The sequence below is a fragment of the Mustela putorius genome, unplaced genomic scaffold, assembly GCF_011764305.1.
Source record: "Mustela putorius furo isolate JIRA1106 unplaced genomic scaffold, ASM1176430v1.1 tig00000228_pilon_pilon_pilon, whole genome shotgun sequence".
Classification (NCBI taxonomy): domain Eukaryota; kingdom Metazoa; phylum Chordata; class Mammalia; order Carnivora; family Mustelidae; genus Mustela; species Mustela putorius.
Genome location: NW_025421322.1, coordinates 6,439,711 through 6,465,197, shown reverse-complemented (window position 1 = coordinate 6,465,197; position 25,487 = coordinate 6,439,711). Strand labels below are relative to the sequence as shown.

The 25,487-nt window shown below is 40.4% G+C and overlaps 1 protein-coding gene across 3 annotated transcripts in view; it reads left to right on the top strand.

Moving 5' to 3' along the window:
* The window catches only part of NCALD (neurocalcin delta), a 383,045-nt gene that overhangs the window by 116,249 nt on the left and 241,309 nt on the right, over nt 1-25,487 (top strand). For all 3 annotated transcript variants that reach the window (XM_013064753.2, XM_004768878.3, XM_004768879.3), the window contains one exon: nt 43-95. The gene's annotated coding sequence lies outside the window, so the exon portion shown is untranslated. The remainder of the gene's footprint in view (nt 1-42; nt 96-25,487) is intronic.

Sequence of the window (25,487 nt, the reverse complement as noted above, 5' to 3'; positions counted from 1 at the left end):
TTCCTGATAATCTAACACAATAACTTTCTTTGTTTTTGACAGAGTGACTTCTTCTGACTTGAGCCTACAGCGTGCTTTGAGAAATCTGCCACCAGGTAAATATAGAACAAGAGCTTTCAGATTTATAAGCCACACTTCTCTCCCAAGACTCCCTAAGACCTAAATTCAACATCTTATTTAATCCTTGGAATAGCCCTATGAGTCAGGTGTTGCCTTATTTCCATCTTGTACATGAGGAAGTAGAGGCACAGAGAGGTCTGACAATTTTATCAACATGCACAAAGGTGCTTAGGGCAGCATAAATTACAGTAGCTGAATGAAACAAAAAGGAGAGAATCTAAACATCCAACAGTAGTTAAATTGTATCAAATCAATGAGGGTACATCATTTTTGATGGTAGTACTTTACCAATATTCTTTATCAGATTAAGAAATTTCTTTCCTACTCCAGGTTTGTTAAAAGTAAATTAGGTCACCTGTACATTGAATTTTATTGAATGTTTTTCTAATCTACTGAAGTGATCAAGTGATTTTTATCCTTTGATAAAAATTTTGTTCATGGTAATTTAGCCCCCCTCCTCCATTAATTGATTTTCTAATGTTAAGCTATCTTGCATTGCTAATGATACATACCCTTTCTGTACTCAGTGAGATGTAGTTTGCTAAACTATGTCCTGAGATTGGCTAAAATTTTCCTGTCTAGTATTTTCACTATCAAGAATGGTTTTCAAAATACTAGAATTCCTGGCTACTTGGATGTGTGATGAAATTTGACACCAAAACAGTTTGGGTGTGGTGTTTTCCTTGAGGGAAGAATTTTCACCTACTGTTTTGATTTCTGACTTATTTAGATTTTCTATTTCTTCTTGAGTCAGTTTTGTTAAGTTATGGTTTTGGCTACATACACACATTTCTGTTGGCTTTGTTTGCAGGAGGGGAATTTCTGGGTCTTGGAGTAGGTATATGTTCAGCGTTAGCAGACTCTATCAAAGAATTTTTCAAAATGGTTGCATTGATTTAAAACTTTACATGCCAGTCAGGAATGTGTGATGGTTCTGGTTTTCCATATTTTCCCAATACAAGGTTTTTTCTGTTTTTGTTAGTTTGATTGGTTGCTTTTTATTTAAGCTCTACTGGTGAGTGTGTAGTATCATATTGTAGTTTTGATTTGTATTTCCCTATAGACCAGTAAAGTGAAGTACATTTTCATATGTTAATTGACTGTCCATATATCTTGTTTTATTTCAAATCTTAAAAAAAATTGAGGTGATTACTCTGTTTTTTTTTTTAATTGAGTTGTCTTATTGAATTATCTTTTTTTTAAATTGTAGACATTTTTAATAATATGTACTCTGGATTTGAGCTTTTGCTAGGATTATATGTGTTGTAAATATCTCCTCTTTTTCCTGGGGTTTATCTTTCACTCTCTTTTTAATGAACAGAAATTCCTTTAAAATGGTACAAAGTATTTGTTTTTTTGTTTTTTGTTTTCCTTTGTGGTTGGCACTATTGTGTCCTATTTAAGAAATCTTGGCCTTATTCGAAGATCAGAAAGATATTTTCTATTTCCTTCTGAAGGCTATATCATTCTACTTTTATATTATGATCTATAATATATCTGAAATTGATTCCATTGTGTATCATGTAAAGTAGAGGGTCAAGATTAATTTTTTCCATGTGGATACACACTTGACCAAGTACCATCCTTTGGCTGAAGTACTATTTATCTATTTATTTATTTTGGTTAGGCTTCCTGAGGAATAATTAATACATGGTAAAATTCACTCTGTTGAAGTTTATGGTTTGATAAGTTTCAACAAATGTATACAGTCATGTAACCACCACCACAGCCACCACCACGGTCTTCTACACCTGGAAGAGTGTTGTTCATAGAAGATCTACTTTCCCTACTTGCTACCCTGACAATTACTGATCTGATTTCTGTCCCAGAATTTTTCTTTTTTCATAATATGTAAATGAAGTCATAGAGTATATAGACTTCCATTTCAGACTTCTTTCACTTTGCATAGGATTTTGAGATTCATACCTGTTTTTACCTGTATTGGTAGTTCATTCTTTTTTATTGCTGAGTGGAATTCCACTGTGTGGATGTACCACAATGTGTTTATCCATTCACCAATTGATGAACACTTGGGTTATTTATAGTTTTTGGCTATCTGAATAAAGCTACTGTGATCATTAGTTAATGGGTCTTTGTATAGATTTATGTTTTCACTTTTCTTGGTTAAGTTACTAGCAGTCAGATTATTGGGTCATAAGGTAAGTATGGCAATTGTATGTTTAATATTATTTGAGAACAATCCCTCTGGCTGTTTCTTTCTTTCTTTCTTTTTTTTTTTTTAAGATTTTATTTATTTATTTGACAGAGAGAGAGATCACAAGTAGGCAGAGAGAGAGGCAGAGAGAAAGGGAAGCAGGCTCCCTGCCTAGCAGAGAGCCCGATGAGGGGCTCGATCCCAGGACCCTGGGATCATGACCTGAGCCGAAGGCAGAGGCTTTAACCCACTGAGCCACCCAGGTGCCTCCCCTCTGGCTGTTTCAAAGTGACTGTGTCATTTTGCATTCCAGTCAGCAATATATTAATGTGTTACTTGCTCCACAGCCTCCCAATACTTGGTATTAATCAGTCTTTGTAATTTTAGGAATTTGAGTTGGTATACAGTGGTACCTCATTGTAGCTTTCATTCTCATTTCCCTTATATGTTAAGTACCTTTTCATTTGTTTCTTTACCATCTGTATATCTTCTTTGGTGAAATGTCTGTTCAAATCATTCACCCATTTTTAAACTTATATTACCTATCTTTCTGTTACAGATCTTTAATTGAATATATTGGGGATACCAGCTCTTTATCAAATATGTGCTTGCAAATACCTATTCCCAATCTCTGGCTTTTTTTTTTTTCCATATTCTTAAAAGTGTCATTAAAAGGGCAGAATTTTTAATTTTCATTTAATTTCACAAGTTCAACTTATCAATTTTTTTCTTTTATGAGTATCAGTTTTGTGTCCTAAGAAATCCTTCCTAAAACCAGGACTACAAATATGTACTTTTTTTTGGTAGAAATTATATAGTTTTAAATGTTGTATTTAGTTATATATTTTGAGGTAATTTTTGTATCTGGTGTGAGGTAAAAGTCACAGTTCACTTTTTTATATGGACGTCTAGGTTTTCCAGCACTATGTGTTTAAAAAGGCTATAGTTTGTCCTCTTTAATTACCTTGGCACTCTTTCTTTCTCTCCTCCAGTGCTCTAATTAAGTGCATATCAGACTATATGATAATGCTCTATAGCTCTCGGATACTTAAAAAAAATTCTCATTTCTCTTTAGATAATTTCTATTGATCAATCTGAAAGTTTACTGATTCTTTAAATGTGTCCTATCAAATGAAATTTTTACTTCTGATAGGCATTTTTTATTTCTAGAATTTCTCTTTGTTTCCTATAGTTTCCATGTCTCTCCTGATTTTTTCTATCTTTTCTTGCATTTATTCTTCTTTTCCATGAGTACCTTTTACATATTAATCATAGCTATATTAAACTCTCAGTCTGAGTGTTCCAAAATCTGAATCATCTCTGTCTAGTTGCTCTGTCTTGGCGGTGGATTGATTTTCCTCAGTTTTAAAAATATGTCATAATTTTGGTTGAATGTTGGACATTGCTTTTAGAAAAGCAGTAAATAATATTGCTATCCAGAAATGGCACACTTCTTCTTTTGTCAGGTGATCGATGTGAGGGGTCATGTTAATCTTGTTAGCAGATGACAAGATCAGTAAGTAGTTAATAGGGAAGTTAGTAGGGTGGGACTGGGCTCCCGGCTGCTGGAGTTACCCTCAGCCCACCAGACGCCAGCATTCTTCAGTGGTAGCCTGTAGTTACCTTGTGCTTAGTGTGGCCGGTGTGCCAGAGGGTCTTTCTCACTGTCACGCTCTATCCTCAGCTTTCAGCAGACTGGCCACACCTGCTCCACTGAAGGGATCTCTTTCCATGTTGGTGCTCATCTAGAAGTAGACCATTCTTGCCCTGTGCTCAGCGTAATGCAGCGACTGTGGTGGTGGAGTTGTCCGTTTTTCTGGTCCAGCCTCAGTCTCGGGCAGGCCTTGTGTGTCTACACCTCGGGACCTGGTCTTTGTCCCTGTTCCTTCTCCTCTTCCTGGCGGTCTATCTCTGCCTTGTGTCTGCGGGTATCTTGGGGAGAGAGACTTTCCTCCCCCTCCCTGGTGGGGGGTGTAGGTAGCGGACCTCTTCTTCATGTCATTACTGGACTCTGGGTCTGAGAGTTTGTTGTCTTTCCATCAGGGCAGATAGCTTTTGCTTCTGCCCTTCTCAAGAATCAGTGGATCTTTGCTTGAGTCTAGGGAGTGGGATGGTTTTCTGCTCTTCTCCCAGTGGAGAAGAGCTTAATGTGGAATAGAATTGTGGGAAGTGGATGGATTTCTGGCCTGTGTCCTTCTAAAAGATCACTCTTCAGTCCCTAACAGTCCTTCTCAGGAGTAGCACTAGAAACCTATGGGGAAAGAAGCTGAAGAGAGGCTCTCGGGGATTCTATACTGTCATGCTAGTACACACTAGCCCCGTAGGATTCATCAATATGGTGGCTGTTTTCTTCTTCCCTGCTTTTATGGTGGTCACTCCTTCCTATGATACTCTGTCAAAGGTCACAGTCTGGGTGTCCCATCTGCCTTGGAGATCCATGCTGTTCTCTAAATTAGTTCACCTGGTTGTCTTGTGACCTTAGCTCTCTGACCGGCTCAGGGCAAGTCATGCTTCTGTTGATAGACAGCTTTTTCTGTGGCTTTGTGTATCTTCAGTGGATGCAGAACGATGTTGTAGCTTTTTAAGAGTCTCTGGTCTTAAAGGGAGATTTGGGTTGTAAATCAAAATGCCAGTCCAAAATGGATGAAAGTCGAATCAAAAGAAGGCAATAAAACCACAATCCAAAACTTAATGGGAAAACTGAGAGGCTTTAAATTTTCTTCTTCTCTTGGGTTGGCATTCTTCTTTTTTCTTTCTCAGGAAGTAACTGCCTACGGGGGCAGGAACTGCACAATAGAATAGCTTGATTGTGGCCTCTCCCTGCCCTCGTTGCCTTCATGAGAAGGAGAGGAGAAAGGGAGGCCCCGGGAAAAGAAAACAAGAAAGAGATTGCAAGCAGGCACTGCGGAGGTTTGTGGTGTCTCAGAAAAGGGGTGTGAAGCACAGTGTCCTGAAGAAGACCAGATGGCCACGGCACTTAGGAGTGCAATGTCGTGATTCCAGATGCGTCTTGATTCCCCAGCATGCCAGGCACAGTCATGTCGACTTACGGCTTGGATATGTTTAACCCTCTGTATCCTTGCTACTCCAGGGGTGGTCTGGGGACCAGCGCAGCAGCAGCAGCAGCCCCTGAGAACCGGTTAGAAATGTGGAGTGCACATCCCATTCAGACCCGATGAATCAGAACCTACATTTTAACAAGATTCGGAGGGCTTCTTATGCCCTTGGATCTTTGAGAAGTGGTGTTTTACAAAATCGCTGTTTCTTTTCCCTTTTAGCCAACTGTGCTTTTAATAATGAGATTAAAATCCTTCGAAGTCAAAATATTGTGAAGGTAATCCTACCTTAAGAATAAACTGGGACATAGTGCATAAAAAAAGGCATTTAAATGAATTTTCTAATTAAGTTACTGAATTTAATTGAACAATGATCATTGATATGCGTGCTTAAAATCTTATTTTCAAAAGCTTTCTTGAGCTTTGGTTCCTAGCCCTCAAAAACCTTGACTTTTTCTTGTAGCAAGGATTTTTCTGTTGCTTCTTCTTATAAAGGTATTTCTTAGACCTATGAAGCTGGCTTCATAGGGGCACTTTGGCCTTCCTCTCTTCAGTTTAAGAAAGAAGTTCCTGAGGGATCCGAAGGGGCACGTGCACCTGAATGTTTATAGCAGCAATGTCTATAATAGCCAAACTATGGAAAGAACCTAGATGTCCATCAACAGATGAATGGATAAAGAAGATGTGGTATATATACACAATGGAATACTATGCAGCCATCAAAAGAAATGAAATCTTGCCATTTGCGACGATGTGGATGGAACTAGAGGGTATCATGCTTAGCAAAATAAGTCAATCGGAGAAAGACAACTATCATATTATCTCCCTGATATGAGGAAGTGGAGATGCAACATGGGGGGTTAAGGGGGTAGGAGAAGAATAAATGAAACAAGATGGGATTGGGAGGGAGACAAACCGTAAGTGACTCATAGTCTCACAAAACAAACTGAGGGTTGCTGGGGGGAGGGGGATTGGGAGAGGGGGGTGGGGTTATGGACATTGGGGAGGGTATGTGCTGGGGTGAGTGCTGTGAAGTGTGTAAGCCTGGCGATTCATAGACGTGTACCCCGGGGATAAAAATATATTATATGTTTATAAAAAATAAAAATAAAAAATAAATTAAAAAAAAAAAGAAAGGAAGTAGTTCCTGCATGAAGCCTCTATTGATGCTTCAAAACCTGGCCTGAAGGGTTCCAGCAAGGACCCATCCCTCTGTGAAGGTCCTTGCCAAGAGCCCTCAGCTTTCAAATCTTCCCAACTTTGAGTACGTTGTGATGAAATGATGGGAATATGCTGCCAGAATTCTGATTTTCTTTATTTTTCCTCAACTTTCTATAAAAGTTAATTTTATACTTATCCCAATTCTTAAGTTGTCCTCTTTCCTTTGATACCATAAAAAAGCCAGCCACGATCGCTAGAATATAGTGCCTGCTTTCGTTCTCCCTTTCCTTGTCTTTCCATGTCTCTGACATGAAGTCAGAGAGTTCTGGTGATATTGTTACATTGCTTTAACATATTTTTTTCAACGTGGGACCATCATGTGTGTGTTCTCAGCATGTCAACAGAGAAAGGCACAAGGCCAACCCAGGCAAAGAGTAGTCTCAGTTGCCCGAGGCCACTAAATTCTGCTTTAATGTCAATGGTCACCCTTAGCTGCAAGGGAGTCTGGGAAATGGATCTTTGGAGTTGGGCACATTGCTGCTGGGTTTGCTATGGGTGGGGAACTGAATGCAGACTCCAGACAGGGAGTTAAACGTCGGCTTTATTCCCAGGGATACTGGATTGGAGAAGGAGCTTAAATTATGGTCACGGCCAGCTGTTATCAGGCCTCCTATTACTTTTGCTGCTGAAAGTCATTCATGGGAAAGAAAAATAAATACTGCTAAGGCCAGAAGTAGAAGGGAGGGTGCCCAGACCTCCAGGTCCTTTCCCTCAGTCTCGGCCCCTTGAGAAGTCACTTCCTGGAGGAGGGGTGAAGGGATAAATCAAAGGGAAGCTGTCATCTTCCAGTAGTTTTAAGAAGACAAAGGGTTTGGTCTTTTGTGCCCTGGGGAGGAGAGCATGGTGTTCCTCCTGATAATTGTTATATACATATGTGTGTGTTACACACAAACACACACACTCTCTCTCTCAGTATAATTCTGTAGAATGATGCTGTTGTGTTATATTTGTTTCTTATATACATTTCTCAACTCCTGCTGTTAATGACCTTGTAGTATAGTTAATCATTGGCTATGGGAGCTGAGAAAAGGGAGAGTTTGCACGTGCTGAAGTTGTGAATTCCTCACAAAGGAGGTGCAGACAAACTGTGTATACGTTGTAAAGACTGGGTAGCATTGTCCCAGGTAGAGAAGGGCGAGTCGTGGCGAATGCAGCATGGGCTGTAGCCAGCAGACTTCCAAGCTCCTTTGGAAGCCCCCATAGGATTCTTCCTAGGGTCCCCTCCACCGCCACATAGCAGCCCACCAACCAACCAACAAGCTGCTACTATTCCCCTCACCGACTGGTATGCAGCAGCCTTATCATCTTTGACTCCTGCTGTCAGGCTGATTTGGAAACCCACAACAAGCCCAGCTCCCTACACAAGGCTCAGCTCAGGCTTGTGAGCTGACAGCTAATTGTCGCTGCTGATTACTTTTGCTGACAGTGCTTTGTGGCTATTTTGGTTTTTCTCGAGCATTCCTTAATTAGAGGAAATGACATCGCATGCTGTCCACTAAGTCTCTTGTTGGATATTATTATATTTGTTAAGAGAATCAGGCAATAATTTGTTAAGAGAATCAGAATACCCTGCAAGCTGGGTATGAGGGTCGTGGCCTGCGGTGCAGTTGGCTTGGCAAAGCAGTGACCCCCTACCCAACTGAATCAGCTTTGCCACTGGTGTTAGGGGAGAACATTTTACATTTACATTTACATTGGGCTCAAGTACGCAAGGCTCTTTGGGGCCTCATGTTCCTGTAGCAATGTCACACGGAAGCTTAATGCCTACAGTGGCTCTTGCCCTGGATGGCATCCTGGTTCTCTTCTCCCTGCAATAAGCTAGTTCAGGGTTCCTTTGATATTTACCTTTCTGGTTGACCTGGAAAGATGCTTCCATTTTTTTCCCTGGAGAAATACAGATATGACCAAGGATGGCTCCTATTTGGTGAAGTTTTAGAGGTGGTTTCCATGTAGTATGAGAGCGGTAGTAAGTGAGATCTTACTACATTGCTTTAATTAGCAAGAAGAATGCACTTATGTTAGAAACTATTCTGAATTCATAAAATAAGTTTGAAGAGCTTTATAACTTTTCGCAGACTGAAATCCACAGAATAACTTTTACCAGCTGTTTTTTAAGTATGACTACCTTCTAAAGCTACCTTACTGAATGCTTTATTTTGGAATAGCTGTGTTTTTTTTCACATAAACCATGTGTGAAAGTTTAAAAAAAAATCAGTTTGTCTGTCTAATGAGTATGGACTGTATTTTTTTTCCCTAAGTTTTTGGTTTTGGTATTAACCGCTTTACAATAAGGATTATTAAGTCTGGTAGGGTGCCCTCAGGTTTCCCAAAACAGCATGAGACATACCTCCTTCCCTCAAAGAACTTACCTTCTAATTGGGAAACTAACATCCTCCAGTAGTCCTTTCTGCATGGCTTCCTCAAACAATGAATGTGATTATGTGGTTTTTCTCTAGGAGTGTTGAGTGTTGGAGCAGAGAACACAGAATACAGGATGAATCCAGGGTTAAAAAGAGAAGAGGACAAACATACTGAGGGTTCTATGGAGAGATCATAAGCATCAGATTATTCCCAGAAGGAAAGGAGCCCAAGGGGTGTGTGTAGGTGGAGAGGGGTGGGAAGGATCATGAAGGTGGAGGAAGTAATTAATGGACATGGTGGGTGGATGGAAGGACTCCATGAGGTCATCAAAGACATGGAGAGTATTAAGGGGTGGGAGAGCAAAATGCTACCTATTTCCTGCAAGTCTGTCTTATCTCTTCAACCAAAGGGTAAAACGGAGCCAGGCCTGGTATTTCTTTTATGTCTCTTTTAGCTCTTGGTTCATTCTGATGCTCTAGCATGTGCTTCCTAGATATTTCCTGAAGAAATTCAGCTCACTCATGGGTTTTGTGAAGATCATTTGGGGTCAGTGATCAAATTTCTTTCACACATGTGGAAATGATTGAAGTGCTCATTGGTTTATGTCTCTGGTGAGCCCCAAAGTGATTCCTGGTCTAATCTGAGGGTGTGAGCACTCACACGTGTGCTACAGTGAGGAAGTCTCTGTCATCTGATATTTGTTCATTCCTGTTGGGGGAAGGGAAAGCATCACCAGGGAGACAGTCTAGGTAGACTTCAGAGTCCCACGTGCCGGATGTGATTTCTCCTCACCGGTAGAGCCAAAAATGCTGTTTCTTTATAGAAGCCAATAGTTTTCATTTTCCTTTTCATGATTTTTCCGGCTAAGTGAATTTGAAGTCCCACAGGAACAACCTCAGCTTCTTTCTGATCTTCTTACTGTCCCCCCTGCTCAATATTTAACTACTTCTTCAGTTTCTATTTAGCCGAAGTCATCCGCATGAAAGACTTCCAAAACTGAAATCACAGCAAAAGCTAGAGAATAAAATTCCAATTTGGAATAAAAGCTAAAACTTTACAAGATAGTCCTATATACTCTTGTATATTTTATAATGAACTTGCTGCTGCCTGGGCGCCATGCCCACTGTGAGTTCTTTGCAATGGTGTCCTCCAGTCACTAGGTACCCGCATGCTGGTCCAGCACTGGGATGCAGCGGAGGCTCGCGGCCATATGTGCACCTGCTGTGGTGTGTCAGATGTCCAGTTCAAACACACCAGCAGTGTCTGTAATGCAGATTTTCCTAGGTAGCATTGTAAGGTTCCTTAACCTGTACCTCAGACGCTGCAGACTTGATCAGAATCATGCGGTTACCATGGTATCCAGAGAGCCCTTAGAAGCTCATCGACTTCTCCAGGCAGAGAAAAAGATGGTAAACTGCTCCAGCGGAACACTTTCTACCTTAGAAGCTGAGAATAGACACTATATTTATCAGCAACAGCAAATCTGATTTTCAAAATTTCTCTCAAGCATAATCTTTGATATCTGCTGAAAACTGCTCACAGGTTATATGTGCTCGCACTGACTTTAGCAGATTTTCTTTCGTCGCTGATCTGGAAGCTTCTTTTTGAGTAAAATAGAAATGTGAATGGCTCTGGCTGAGAAACCCCTTTCAATTTTAGAGAAGCGTCGAAGTAACTGAGCCCTCCTGTTTGTTCAGGGAGAGTGAAGCAAAAATGGGTCTACCATGAATAGAATGGCAGGCCTGCTTTCTCCACAGAAGACTTCTCTCCTCTGATACAGTTCTTTGATGTTAATCTAATTCTCACTAATCACTAACTCCAAAGAAACAGAGTTTAGATCTTTGAAAGGATTGCTTTTTATGAAATCTTATTGTCTGAAATATCTGGTTAATGGAAAGGCCACAGGACCACTATCTTTTTGCCTTAGAGTTAGTGGACAGGGACTGTTTAAGTCATTAGTTTGCATTGCTTGACATTTTTTGTAACACTTTGCAATATTCAGAACCCATATACATCTGTTGTTATTTCAGCTATGTAACAGCCCTATAAAGGCAAAGAGAGATTTTTAAAAAAAATTTTTATCTTTTATAAACATATATTATTTGCCCCAGGGGTACAGGTCTGTGAATCGCCAGGTTTACACACTTCAGAGCAGAGAGATTTTTTTTTAATTCCCATCTTTTTTCTTTCTTTTTTTTTTTTTTTTTTTTTTTGAATGAGGTGATTGAAAGTGAGAAAGAGTATGTCTCCTTTAAAATCAGTTCTTCCTGTTCCCAAGTCAGATTCCATTTGCCCTGTCATAGTGGGCGAAGCATGAGGATGGGAAGGGAGAACCCATGGCTTGTTTGGAACTTAACTGTTTAATCATTTGTCCCCCTGATCTGACTTCAAGCTACCTGAAGGTGGAAATTATTTTATTCATTGTTAAATTTCCAGGGCCTGGAATAGTGCCTGGCTCGATTAACATTTTTGCAAATGAACAAATAATAATAACATAATTAACATTTTCACCTCTACCTGTCCCCTTCTTACAAACTCCAATGGCGTAGAAAATGTTGAATATAAGAATTACAGGTATCTAAAATAAATAGTGATGTGGATGAGTGGGGAAGTCCATGAATGTAATGGGTGAAGAATATTGAACTGAGCTGTAGAAAAACACAGAAGATGCTGTAGTTATAGGCCCTGCCTTGAAGAGCTTGAAATCAGCTTGGAGAAGCCCACCATGGAAAAGATGAAGAAGACCACTCACGGTCTGTTTGGGAGGCTCTGCCCTCTTGGAAACTCGGTTGAGAGAAATAGAAAGGACACACATTGCAAAAAAACCTTGATCTCAGAGGGAGGAGGAAGTGGAAGAACTCTACTGTCACTTTCTTTGTTTGGTTCTATAATTACCTGTACCTTTTCAAGTGTTTTTATGCCAGAAACTAAATGCAGAGATTGGTCGAGGGATGAATCATTCTAATTAACTAGGATAGAAGGTGAACTTTGACAAAGCTTCAATTGGCTCTTTTCTTTAAATAGCCAAGTAATTATGCTGTAATTTAGCATCAGCAAACAATTCTTTCCATCCTATCTCAACCAGAACTAATAGCTTCCAAGTTCTTTAGGGGTGGTTCTTTCCAAGTTTCAGTCCTCAAACCACCTGCTAAAGTACCTGCTACTGAAATTGTGATTCAGAGGTCTGGTGCAGGGTCTGGGAATCTGCTTTATTTTTTTTTTCCCTTTTCAATAAACATGTTCTTTTGGAATAATTTTATATTCATAGAAAAGTTGCCAAGATAGTACAGAAATTTCTTTTATTTCCTTCATCTAGCTTCCCCTAATGTTAACTTCTTAAGTAACCAGAATATATTTGTCATAATTAAGAAATTAATACCAGCAATAATACTAAGGTACAGACTTTATTCCAATTTTACCAGCTTTTACACTAACATCCTTTTCCTCTTCAGTCTAGGACATTCCATCCCATGTTCCATTTTGTCATCCTACCTCCTTTGTTTCCTTGGATCTGTGATGGTTTCCCAACTTCTCCTCAGATCTTCATTTTTAATCCTGGGGCTCAGAAGCATGTGGTGGGGATGGGTAGGGGAGAGTAGGGAATGTACCTCCCCCCCTCCCCCTGCCTGAGGAAACCTTGTGCTTTTCCTTCCAAGTCATGCTCCTGTTGGTCAGGGACCCAGCAGGAAACAGAAGGCACACACTGCAGGACTCTGAAGAGAATTGGGCAAAAGTACTATTTACAGAGGTATAGACAGAGTGAAAGGAGCACATAAGGGATATTAAGACAATCAGGAATGCTTAGTAATGAGAAGCTTCTACTGTCTTTGGGATGGGGCCAAGAAGAGCAGGGCCTGCTCAGGTGGAGTAGTGGTCAGGGTATGCAGTGGAGAGCCGGCTACTGCCAGAACGGTGGGACTCCAATGTACAGAGGACATGGAGCAGGGACATCCGGGTCTTTCTCACCTCTGCTTGTATCTCCCATTGACAGAACTCCACAAGGAACCAGAAGGCAGGGAATGGGCAACATTGTTCTTGGGCACAGAGGAGGGATGATGGGTGGAGAATGGGTCTGGAGAATGGATTTAGAGAGAGGTGTAAAGCAAAATGTGTAAAGCAAAATGTGTAATGCTGATATTAATTTCTTAATTAGAGATGGCCTGATTAGTTCACTGTGCCTGAGTTAAAATATCTGCTCTGCTTATTTTTTTTTTTAAAGATTTTATTTATTTATTTGTCAGAGAGAGAAGGAGAGAGAGCGAGTACAGGCGGACAGAATGGCAGGCAGAGGCAGAGGGAGAAGCAGGCTCCCTGCCGAGCAAGGAGCCTGATGTGGGACTTGATCCCAGGACGCTGGGATCATGACCTGAGCCGAAGGCAGCTGCTTAACCAACTGAGCCACCCAGGCGTCCCAAAATATCTGCTCTGCTTATTAATCCATAGTTCTTATGTCATTAGGAACCCATAGCTTAATTAAAAAAAAAAAAAAGAGGATCCAATGAAAACATTACATTTGGTCTTGGAAACTGTATAGTTTTTCGGCTTATTGCAAATTCAACAAATACCCCTTTGCTGGGTTAATGAGATAAAGAGAATGGCAGTCTCCAGCTAAATACAGGAATATCCAGACTGAAGAAAAAGAAGTGCCATCTGAGATATAGTCTTAGAACAGATAATAGATTTTGAGTGTCATACACCACCTTGTACGATTTGGATAAAACAGTGCTTTAAATTTTTTTTCTATTTTGTTAATTGACCGTAGTGTTTGAAAGACATTGAAAGGTGAATTCTGGGCACCCAAGAAAAAAATTCAGACAATGTTCTTTTTCTAATTGCAAAAGAACAGGAATGGAATAAAAGCTCATCTTTTTCAAGCATCCATGTAACTTATGGAGAATCTCTAGTCTTCCGAACTGGCTTTCCTGGGACTTGTCCAGTGGGAATATTTTGATAGTGAAGATGAAAATGTTGTATTTTCCCCCTCATTTCAAAAAAGGAGAAGTTAGAAAGGAGGACTGTTAGGTATATGTTGCTGGTTTTGACATTAAGCTTGACATTTGCCCCAGTAGACAGCTGGGTAGAGGTTTATTCTGCTCATGCATGTTTTTCACAGATACTAGTCTTCTTTTGTGTTTGCTCACCATCCTCAGCCAGGACACAAACACTTCTGTATTTATTTTGCACAGTGGCTGCACTGGGATCTTGGCAGGAAACAGAATTTACCTCCGAGGGTTTGAATGAAGAGAGTTTAATGACGGGGCTGTTGCAAACCTGTGGGCTATGTTATAGGAAAAACAAGGGGTGGTTCAGCTCCCAGGAACTAACAGCAAAGGGGATGCCATTGCCCAGGCTGAAGGGATAAGAGGAACAGATGTAGAGTCCAGTGAGGGCTGTAATTATGGAGGAAGGGCCACTCAACAGAAGCCAAAGCTGCACAGGGAGAGAACTCTTGCTAGACACTGCAGTAAAACGGAGAGAAAATAGGGAAAAATAGCACCACACTGCTTTCTCCCACCTTTCCATATTTGACTGGTGCCCCCCGCACCAGTCAAACCCAACAGGAAGCTAGAAGCCCAGGGAGTCTAGGTGATCACAACCCTCCTGTCCTCCGGCTTGGGGCAGGAGAGGTGGTGTATGGTTGGGGGTATTGAAGGGGGGAGTATGGGGAATAACTATCAAAATGGTCCATTGCCATTGAGCCCCAAAATGATTACTTGTAACATTAGGTTTGGAGAAAATGAAAAGTGGATGCATCAAATTAATGAGCAAATTAATTTTCTGTAAAGCCACTCTTAACACTTTACAAGCTTACTACTCCCCTTGCTTGTTCTGAAGTTTTAGCACATAACAGCTCTGTTATGTTTTCTTAGCCTCACTATGTGGTGAGAAACACGTTGTGGTAAGAAACATGTTGACCCTTTAACATAATGGGAACCTCATTTTGACCTCCAGGGGTCCTGATGGAGGGTGACCAGCATAACTCGTGTTATTGGTTGTCCCAACTGCCATTTTAGAAATGGTCATTATAACAGGGACTGTAGTTCCCTCTTATCCGTGATTTTGCTTTCCATGATTTCAGTGTCCTTCTGTCAACTGTGGTCCACAGGCTGACGATGTTTGTTCCTTCTGAATATCATCAGGTAGTGCATCACAGTGCCTGTGTCGTTCATGTCACTTCATCTCATCACACAGACATTCTGTCATCTCACAATCATCACAAGAAGGATGAGTCCAGTAACACAGTTTGGGAGACCACATTAACATAGCTTATACTGCAGTATATTATTATAATTCTATTTTACTGTTAGTTATTGTTAACCTCTTACTGTGCCTAGTTTATAAATTGAACTTGATCATAGGAATGTATGTGCAGGAAAAAACGTGGTATATGTAGGGTTTGTATTACCTGCAGTTTCAGGCATCCACTGCGGGCCTTGGAACATGATCCCAAAAGATAATGGGAGACTACTATATGCTTTTATTGTTTCAGTGGCTTGTTTCTTTTGAGGCTAACTGAAATTACCAAATAATCTTTTCCAGTTGTTCATTGATTATTTGTGCATGAATTATTTAATGAGAACAGACCCAGATAACCAAGTGGTAGAAAGGCTCATTTTGGGGGGAAAAGCATTCATTCTAGCCCATATATACCTTCAGTCAGAACATGAGTTGAAAATCAAACAAAAGCAAAGTAGCAAAACCATCTCTTTTTTTTAGATTTTCAATTGTTTAATAAATCCAGTAGCAAACCATCTTAAAAGCTTCTGGCAGCTTGAACTAAACCTGGACCCAAGATCATTTAAGGATTTTTTTTTTTTTTTTCTGGGAGGCTCAGAGAGCTGAAAATAGACTGGTTGCAGCAATTTCAGAAAAAGGACCTGAAAATGTTTTCTTTAGCTGAGGGTTTTTAGTGAGTGACAAGTCAGCAGTGCCCAGAAAATTGCGTTATTTGGAAAATAAATTCATATTTGATTTTCCTTTTCCTTGTGGGTTATTTCTCTTTAATGCTTCATATCAAATCTTTAAATGTGATGCAGTGACAGCCTATAAGTCTCCTCTAGTCACTGTAAATTTTTTTTCTATTATAACCCCACCTTTTCTTTCCAAATCTGTGGTGGATTCTTGGCAGGGCTACCTTTATCTAAAAGGCTCCAGAAAAAAATAAAATCACGCTTTTTGAGAATAGTATTTACTTATATATCTTGGTTAGTTAGTTGCTAGTATCAGTCTCAACTGTCTTTCCTGTTTCCTTAGTTTCAAAAAATGTCTGGCCTGGTTTTGTCTTCTGCCACCGTGGCTGATCTGTTTAAATTATGAAGATGTTAAAGAAAAAGGTTTAAAAAAATCATCATAAGCTATTCATTCTAGAAGTCGATTGGCTCTAAGTTCAAGGGCTTTCATAGCTTAAATGAGTTTAATTGCCATTTTGAGCAAAACGAAAGAAAAAAAAATCTGTCGATCATGTCTTACAAAGGGAATGTCATTGCTTAGAGTAGTTTGAATCAATGAGCTGCTGATAGTTACTCTAAGTGGGTACAAAGATGTATTTGCCCTTATTGATCTGACCTGTGCAGGGTGGTAGAGCAGGTAGGAAGTGGTAAGTGCAAGGCCATGCTATTTATTTGAAGAACCTGAATCTGTAGTAACAGGCATTAGCACAGATATCAAGGTCACTTCCAACCTCGCAGCTATTTCTGTCTCTGTCAGGATCATTTTCCAATGATCCCATGGTGGTAAACATTGATGCATCTTTCTTTAACTCTGGTACCTTCCACGCTCCCTCAAAATCAGCTAGTCACCATGGTACTAAGCTTTGCAAAAGAGATTCATTTCCTTTCCACTGTTATCTCAATGGGCAAGGATCTTCCTAATGGCCTGGTTATTGCGATAACCTCCGGCAAGGCTGCCAGCTCATAGTATTAACTTGCTCCTGGAAAGGAAGCTTCCTAGACCATCATGTTTATCAGGTCTGCCTCTGCATAGAAGCTCTCAGCCACTTATCACCTGCAGAGTAAAATGCCTGTCAGTAACCAATGAATAAATTTCCGTGAGCAACTGCTGTGAGCAAGGCCCTGTGCCCAGTACTGTAGGAATACAGACCATGTCCACTTGCCTGTTCACCTTGTGTCCTTGATTAATTTATCATTTTCTACCGAGCAGGGATGATACTTGATGTGCGTAAGAGCACAGCGCAAGACTGGCTTCTAACCAGTATTCCTGATTACATATTTTCAGCAATTCCTCATTAAGATCTATAGCTTGGAAAATTATATACATCATCCCTGCGAGGCTGCTTGATGTGGCTCCTAATATTTTTGAAATGCTCTCTTTAGAACTATCTTCTGAACCCTTAACTTATAAAAGTAAGAGTCTCATTACTGCCTTCTTTTGTTCAAGACACAATTGATGGAATGCCTGCTCTGTACCCGGTGCCGTGCCAAGTCCTTGGCATGCTAAGGTTTGTTGGAGTCCACCAAACAAAGACTACCAGGGACACACCGTAGTCAAATGGACTTCGGTTTATTTATTAGCTTGAGGCTGCAAGGGAGAACATATACCATGGAGGGTTTGGGGGCATTTCAACAGGATGGAGATAGATTTTAAGGAAGAATTATCTACAGAGTTTGTAAAACTGGCATTAGTCACAGAATGGTCTTGGCTAGACATTAGAATTTATGAAGTACGAAGTTGCTGAAACAGTCAGTGATCTTTAGGACATCGGACTTTGTGGGGAATTACTCTTAGACCGGTTTGTCCGTGGTCTTCTTTAGAACAACCGTGGGTCTGAATGGGCTGGGGTTAAAGAGTCTGAACTTAGTTTGTCTTGCGTGTCATGGTTTGGTACAATTTTTCTATTTTCGTGAGTCATAGTACAATTTTGCAAGTTGTGGTTTCTGTTTCAGTTTTCAAACCCCCTCACATCATATGGCCAGCTGAACTGGTTTTCCCCTTTTTCAGAAGAATAATGATATCACGTGCCCTCCTTAATCCGCATCACCCAGTTATCCCTTCCCCCCACCGACCTCCCCTCCAGCAACCCTGTTTGTTCTCTATAGTAAATAGCCTCTTGTGGTTTGCCTCCCTCTGTTTTTCTCTTATTTTATTTTTCCTTCCTTTCCCCTAAGTTCATTAGTTTTGTTTCTTAAATTTCACATATGACTGAAGTCATATTGTATTTGGTCTTTTTCTAGCTGACTTATTTTACTTAGCATAGTATATTCTAGTTTTATCCATGTTGTTGCAAATGGAAAGATTTCATTCTTTTTGATGGCTGAGTGATACTCTGTCGTATGTAATAACTACATCTTCTTTATCTGTTCATCTGTTGATGGACATTTAGGCTCTTTTCATGTTTTGGCTATTGGACATTGCTGATAAAAACATTGTGGTGCAGGTGTCCCTTTTAATCACTATTTTTGTATCCTTTGGATAAATACCTAGTAGTACAATTGCTGGGTCATAGGGTAGTTCTATTTTTGACTTTATAAGGAGCCTCCATACTGTTTTCCAGAGTGGCTGCACCAGTTTGCATTCCAGTCAACAGTATAAGAGGGTTCCCCTTTCTCTGCATCTCACCAACATCCATTGTTTCCTGAGTTGTTAATTTCCCTGATGATGAGTGATGTTGAGCATTTTCTCATGTGTCTGTTAGCCATGTCTTCTGCCCATTTTTTGACTGGGTTTTTGTTTTGGGGAAAGTTTGATAAGTTCTTTATAGAACTTTTTGAATACCAGCCCTTTATCTGATATGTCATTTACAAATATCTTCTCCTATTCCATAGGTTGCCTTTTAGGTTTGCTGATTGTTTTCTTTACTGTGCAGAAGCTTTTTATCTTGATGAAGTCTCAGTGGTTCATTTTTGCCTTTGTTTCCCTCGCGCCTGGAGTTGTGTCTAATAAGACACAATTAGTTGTGTCTAATAAGAAGTTGCTGCAGTCAGGGTCAAAGAGGCTGTGTTCTCTAGGATTTTGATGGATTCCTGTCTCACCTTCAGACCTGTAATCTATTTTAAAGTTATTTTTGTATATGGTGTAAAAAAGCAGTCCAGTTTCATTCTTTTGCAAGTTAACTGTCTAGTTTCCCCAACACCATTTGTTGAAGAGACAGCAGTTTTCAGAGAGTTGGAACAAGCAATTCTGAGGATTGTATGGAACTAGAAAAGACCCCAAATAGCCAAAGTAATATTGAAAAAGAAAACCAAAGCTGGAGGCATCACAATTCTTGACTTCAACCTATAGTCATCAAGACAGTATGGTACTGGCACAAAAACAGATACGTTGATCAATGGAACAGAATAGAGAACGCAGAAATGGACCCTCAACTATATGGCCAATTAATCTGAGGCAAAGCAGGAAAGAATATTCAATCACCTCTGTGTTCTTAACTGCTGGTAGAAGGGTTGACATGGCTGGGATGGGGTGGTTAAGTTGGATATTTTTGGCTGGACTAGGGAGTAAAGGCTGTGCCATTCCATTTAAGAAGAGTAAACTGCACAGAACTCTGGGAGCAGGAAAGGTTCTACTTGTTCAGGGAATGAGGAACCTTGAGTGCATAAAATGGGGGAGTGGTTGAAGCAGATAGAGCTAAGCATATGTACGGGGACTAGGTTGGGACTTTGCAGTCATTCCTTTGGCCTATGTTTGGCCAAAAAGATGTTCCTCTTCTCAATATTGCACTTGGGTCTGAATGACCATTCTGGTCATAATACATCTGCAAAGAGATTTGTCATTACCAAAGATACTCGTGCTAGTGGCAGTTCCAAAGGTGAAGTTCCAGAAATGTATTAAGTAAAAGAAACTAGAGGAAACAATTGCTGCCTAGCGATACCTTGAGATGATTGCTTTGAAGAGCATAATATTCATTTGAATGTCTGTGTCCTTGAAAGTTAACAAAAAAATATGTCATCACTTTCAATCAATCCAGAGTCCTTAATAGTAGCTTTTATTCTGGGAGTTGACTTGCGTTTAATCTTTTTATCAATCTCATAAGGTAGATACATTGTTCATGTCCCCACTGTATAGATGAGGAAACTGAGGCTCAGAGGACTCATGGGACAAATCACACCATGGGAGGTGGTAGAGCCAAGATTCCAACCTGGTTTGTCTGGTTCCAGAGCCGGTTCTACCATATAGCCTCCAGAAGTCTGTGTCCTTTTAGTTTGTGAAAGTGCAAGCAGTCAAACGCCTAGAGAGTTAGTATACAAGAGAGCAAAGAACAGTGAAGGGACATGAGGAGGGTACTTAGAATAGCTTCAGTTTCCCCTTCCCCATTCTGTATCAGAACTGCCCCTTTTTGCATGCATAACTGATATTTGTTAGTTTAAAATAGTATCTTCACTCAGTGTTACTCCCTGGACACCAAGGGATGGTCAAAAGAGCTGAGGCTGAAATTCTGGCCTTCCATGGACAATGGAGATTCCTTAGGCTTTCTGGGACATGAATTCATCAGCCAATTAGTAGATGCATTTGTATTGACCTTTCTTTTCTTTTTTTTTTTTAAAGATTTTATTTATTTGACACAGAGAGAGAAACCACAAGTAGGCAGAGAGGCAGGCAGAGAGAGAGAGAGTGGAGGAAGCAGGCTCCCTGCAGAGCAGAGAGCCCCACATGGGGCTCGATCCCAGGATCCTGGGATCATGACCTGAGCCGAAGGCAGAGGCTTTAACCCACTGAGCCACCCAGGCACCCCTGTATTGACCTTTCTTTTTCTTTTCTTTTTTTTTTTTTTTAAGATTTTATTTATTTATTTGACAGAGAGAGATCACAAGTAGGCAGAGAGGCAGGCAGAGAGAGGGGAAGGGAAGCAGGCCCCCTGCTGAGCAGAGAGCCCGATGCGGGACTCGATCCCAGGACCCTGAGATCATGACCTGAGCCGAAGGCAGCAGCTTAATCCACTGAACCACCCAGGCGCCCTGTATTGACCTTTCTTAATAGAAAGTGATTTTTAGAGGTTTGCTTATTTAGCTAATGACAAGTGCCCTCATTAGGAGCATGGGCACAGGAAGATCGTTGCTGACTTTGGACAAGTGATGATCTTTTTTTTTTTTTAAATTAACATATATTATTTGTTTCATGGGTACAGATCTGTGATTCATTAGTCTTACACAATTTACAATGCTCACCATAGCACATACCCTCCCCAATGTCTGTCCCCCAGCCACCCCATCCCTCCCACCCCTGTCCACTCCAGCAACCCTCAGTTTGTTTCCTGAGATTTAGAGTCTTTTATGGTTTGTCTCCCTGTCTGGTTTCATCTTGTTTCATTTTTCCCTCCCTTCCCCTATGATCCTCTGTCTTGTTTCCCAAATTCCTCATATTAGTGAGATCATATGGTAATTGTCTTTTTCTGATTGACTTATTTCTCTTAGCATAATACCTTCTAGTTCCATCCATATCACTGCAAATGGCAAGATTTCATTTTTGATCACTGCATAGTATTCCATTGTACATATATACCAATCTTCTTTATCCGTTCATCTGTTGATGGACACCAAGGCTCTTTCCATAATTTAGCTATTGTGGACATTGCTGATATAAACATTGGGGTGCATGAGGCCCTTTGAATCACTACATTTGTATTTTTTGGAGTAAATACCCAGTAGTGCAATTGCTGGGCCATAGGGTAGCTCTATTTTCAACTTTTTGAGGAACTGCCACACCAGCTTGAGGTGGCCACACCAGCTTGCATTCCCACGTAGGAGGGTTCCCCTTCTCTGCATCTTCGCCAACATCTGTCATTTCCTGACTTGTTAATTTTAGCCATTCTGACTGGTGTGAGGTGGTATCACACTGTGGTTTTGATTTGTATTTCCCTGATGCCAAGTGAATGTTGAACAATTTTTCGTGTGTCCGTTGGCCATTTGGATGTCTTCTTTACAGAAAAGTCTGTTCATGTCTTCTGCCCATTTCTTAATTGGATTATTTGTCCTTTGGATGTTGAGTTTGATAAGTTCTTTATAGATTTTGGATACTAGCCCTTTATCTGATATGCCACTTGCAAATATCTTCTCCCATTCTGTCAGTTGTCTGTTGGTTTTTGTGGACTGTTTCCTTTGCTATGCAAAAGCTTTGGATCTTGATGAAGTCCCAGTAGTTCATTTTGCCCTTGCTTCCCTTGCCTTTGGTGATGTCTCTGGAAGGAGTTGCTGTGGCTGAAGTCAAAGAGGTTGCTGCCTGTGTTCTCCTCAAGGATTTTGATGGACTCCTGTCTCACATTGAGGTCTTTCATCCATTTTGAGTCTATTTTTGTGTGTGGTGTAAGGAAATGGTTTAGTTTCATTTTTCTGCAAGTGGCTGTCCAATTTTCCCCACACCATTTGTTGAATAGAGTGTCTTTTTTCCATTGGACATTCTTTCCTGCTTTGTCGAAGATGAGTTGACCATAGAGTTGAGGGTCCATTTCTGGGCTCTCTGTTCTGTTCCATTGATCTATGTATCTGTTTTTGTGCCAGTACCATACTGTCTTGATGATTCCAGCTCTGAAATAGAGAGCTTGAAGTCTGGAATTGTGACACCACCAGCTTTGGTTTTCTAAGTGATGATGTTTGTTAATTTTGGCTGTGGCACTCCAGTTCTTCACAGCATCAGGGAAAAAGTGGTAACAGTAGCTCATTATCCTGAACTGCACATTCTGGAAATGAAAGGAGTGATTTGTTACCATTTTCTCTATAGAGTATGCTTGTGGATTAATTGTATTAATTAGTTGACTTAACCCAAGTCCCTTTGGCCTAATGTTTATCCCTACTAGTGGCAATGGTAGGTAACATGGCCAGTGAGGACCTGAGCTGGAGTTATGCCATCAGAGTTTGAATCCTGATGCTTGACTTAGTGTGTTAAGTTACTTAAACTTTCTGTACTTCAGTTTCTTCATTTCTAAAATGGAGCTAATAAGAGTACTCACCTCATAGGGTTATTTTGCAGATCAAGCAAGAAAATCCTTGAAAATTGCTCAGCATGACTCAGTTCATAATAAGGACTTAGTAAATGATAAGAAAAGCAAATATTGAGTGAGCACTTATTCTGTATTAAGCTGGGGCATGTTTGTGTACTGCACAACTCCCACGGAAACTTTCCACATAGACAGCCTTGGGAAAGTTACCCTTAGAATCACACAGCGTAATGGCACTGTGCCAGGGCCCACGTGGAACACTTTATATGTTTTATAACCTTTAATTCTCATCACAGCCAGTTATTAATCCTGTTTACAGTATAGACACAGATGAGAATTACCTTGTCCAAATTTAGCCAGCTGATTAAGTGGCAAGGCTGGGATGTTGGCCATTCATACTATTATGACATGGAGCAACATGGTTGACAGCCACAAAATGGAAGGTTGAGCTCCTTGATAGCCTGGTGTTCTTCATCAATCCATAATGCATTGGTTGTCCATATGTCTTTCAGTATTTTTTGGCATTAATGGAAATTCATTAATTCACTTGACCTTGGGAAAAGGTTATACAACATTCCTTATCATAATTCAATTCTATGTGATTAGAATTGAGGGAGGGAAGGAGGAAGTGGGGGAGAAAGAGAAAGAACAAGCCCATTGAACATTTGCATAATACCAACAATCTATCTATCCTTCCATCAGGATGGGTCATAGCCCATGCTCTTTGATCAGATGGCTCACTTCTCACATGACTTCCATGGGGTGAGCATCTTGCCACATGCAGTTTTAATAATGTATTTTTCATGCAACATGGCTTCAAAATGAAGCCCAGTAGTTCAGCTGGTACTCAACCAAAAGAAACAGGTTTATTTACTCCCGTGCTAGAACAAAACCTAGCTGTGCTGGAAGTTTTGACAAATAGTATGGCAAGGTCCCAGGGAGACACTGCTGTTTTAAGAGAGCCCATTTACCCTAGATGGTGAGCAATGAGAGGTCAGACACATAGCACATGTTTTAATGTACTGACAGTGCCTTCTGAATTGGTTTGGGTTCTCTGTGGTTCCCTCTTTGTCCACAGACAACCTATAAAAAAGCATCTCCAGATTTATTCCATTCTCCATTGTTTTCTCTTCACTACCTGACTCCTTTGCTATTGATGGGTTGCTGAGCTCTTCTTTCCCTGTCTCTCTGGCCCTGTCTTTTTCTTGGTTCGCATCCAAACCTTTGCCCTTCTTGGCCCTCCCTGAACTTCCTTGGCTCTTACAAGCCTGAGGAGAGAACTCAGGCACACAAGTTAGTACTGTTTATGGTAAATAGATAACTTTGCAAGCTTCTATGTGTTTAAAAATTTTTTTTTCTTCCTGAAATTTTATTGGAGAGGCCAAAGTAAGAATATTTCAAGGTTAGGGGTTTTGTATTAGTAGGATTGCAATTCAGATAGATCAGTGTTGAATCTCTTTCTTCTTGAATTCTCATCCTGTGTGAAGCTCTGAGGGTCTTGGTCTCATGGGAACAAGTAGCATTAGTGGTTTTTCCGTGAGAGATTTGGGGACACCTGATAATTTATAGCAGTTGTGACAAGGCTGTGTCAATGTGTGGTTTCTCTGACTTATCACACTGAGGTTACTTAGGACAATCAGCATCGGAGAAGATGAATCTTTTCCATAAAAAAACATGTTGTCTATACAGTGTCAGCAAAAGAATATGATCCGGCGTGCTCTCTCCCACCTTTAAAAATATAACAAAATATATTCTCTATTTCCTAAAACCAAAATAAACTACTTCCTACTACTGTCATTCACAGAGCCAGATGGGGAGGAAAGAATATTTTCATCCAGGACAGAGAAAAGCAAAATGGCAAAGAATAGAAGTTGGTTTGAGGGCCTGGCCTACTTTGGGCAGCTGGAGAATGTTAGTTCATCTGGGAAATTGGTTCCACAAATTACTTTTATGGTGTCTATTACTGACACCCTAATGCCAGGACAGTCTAAGAGAATATGACTTAGAAACACAAATACAGGGGTGCCTGGGTGGCTCAGTGGGTTAAGCCTCTGTCTTCAGCTCAGGTCATGATCTCAGGGTCTTGGGATCGAGCCCCACATCCGGCTCTCTGCTCGGCGGGGAGCCTGCTTCCTCCTCTCTCTCTGCCTGCCTCTCTGCCTACTTGTGATCTCCATCTGTCAAATAAATAAATAAAAATCTTAAAAAAAAAAAAAAAGAAAGAAATACAAATACAGTCTGAATTGGGCCTGATTCCTCATTTTTCCTACATGAATTTATTAGAATTTGAACTAAGGGAGCATGTTATCTCCTCTGCCTTAGCTTCTTCAAACCTGGGTTAGCTGTGCTTCCTTGGTCTCCCTATATTTTCACCCTTCACATTTTCTGCAAATTACTTGTTTCATCATCTTTTGCAAATTGGGACTGTGACATACCCCACAATGGTATGTGGAACATAGTTGGTGCTCACTTGTGGAATGAATGAGTGGATGAATGAGTGGTGTTAAGATATTTCCACCTATTTTGCAAGTTCCTTAAATAAAAAACTAGGTGTAATTCTACAGACTGTGGGGAAGGGATCACACAGGCTCTCAAAAAAAGCATTGTTCCTGGTTCTCTATTTGCAGGTTCAGGCATGCTGGGACAGTTATTTCAAGAAATGTGTTGTGAAAGGCTTTATTAACCC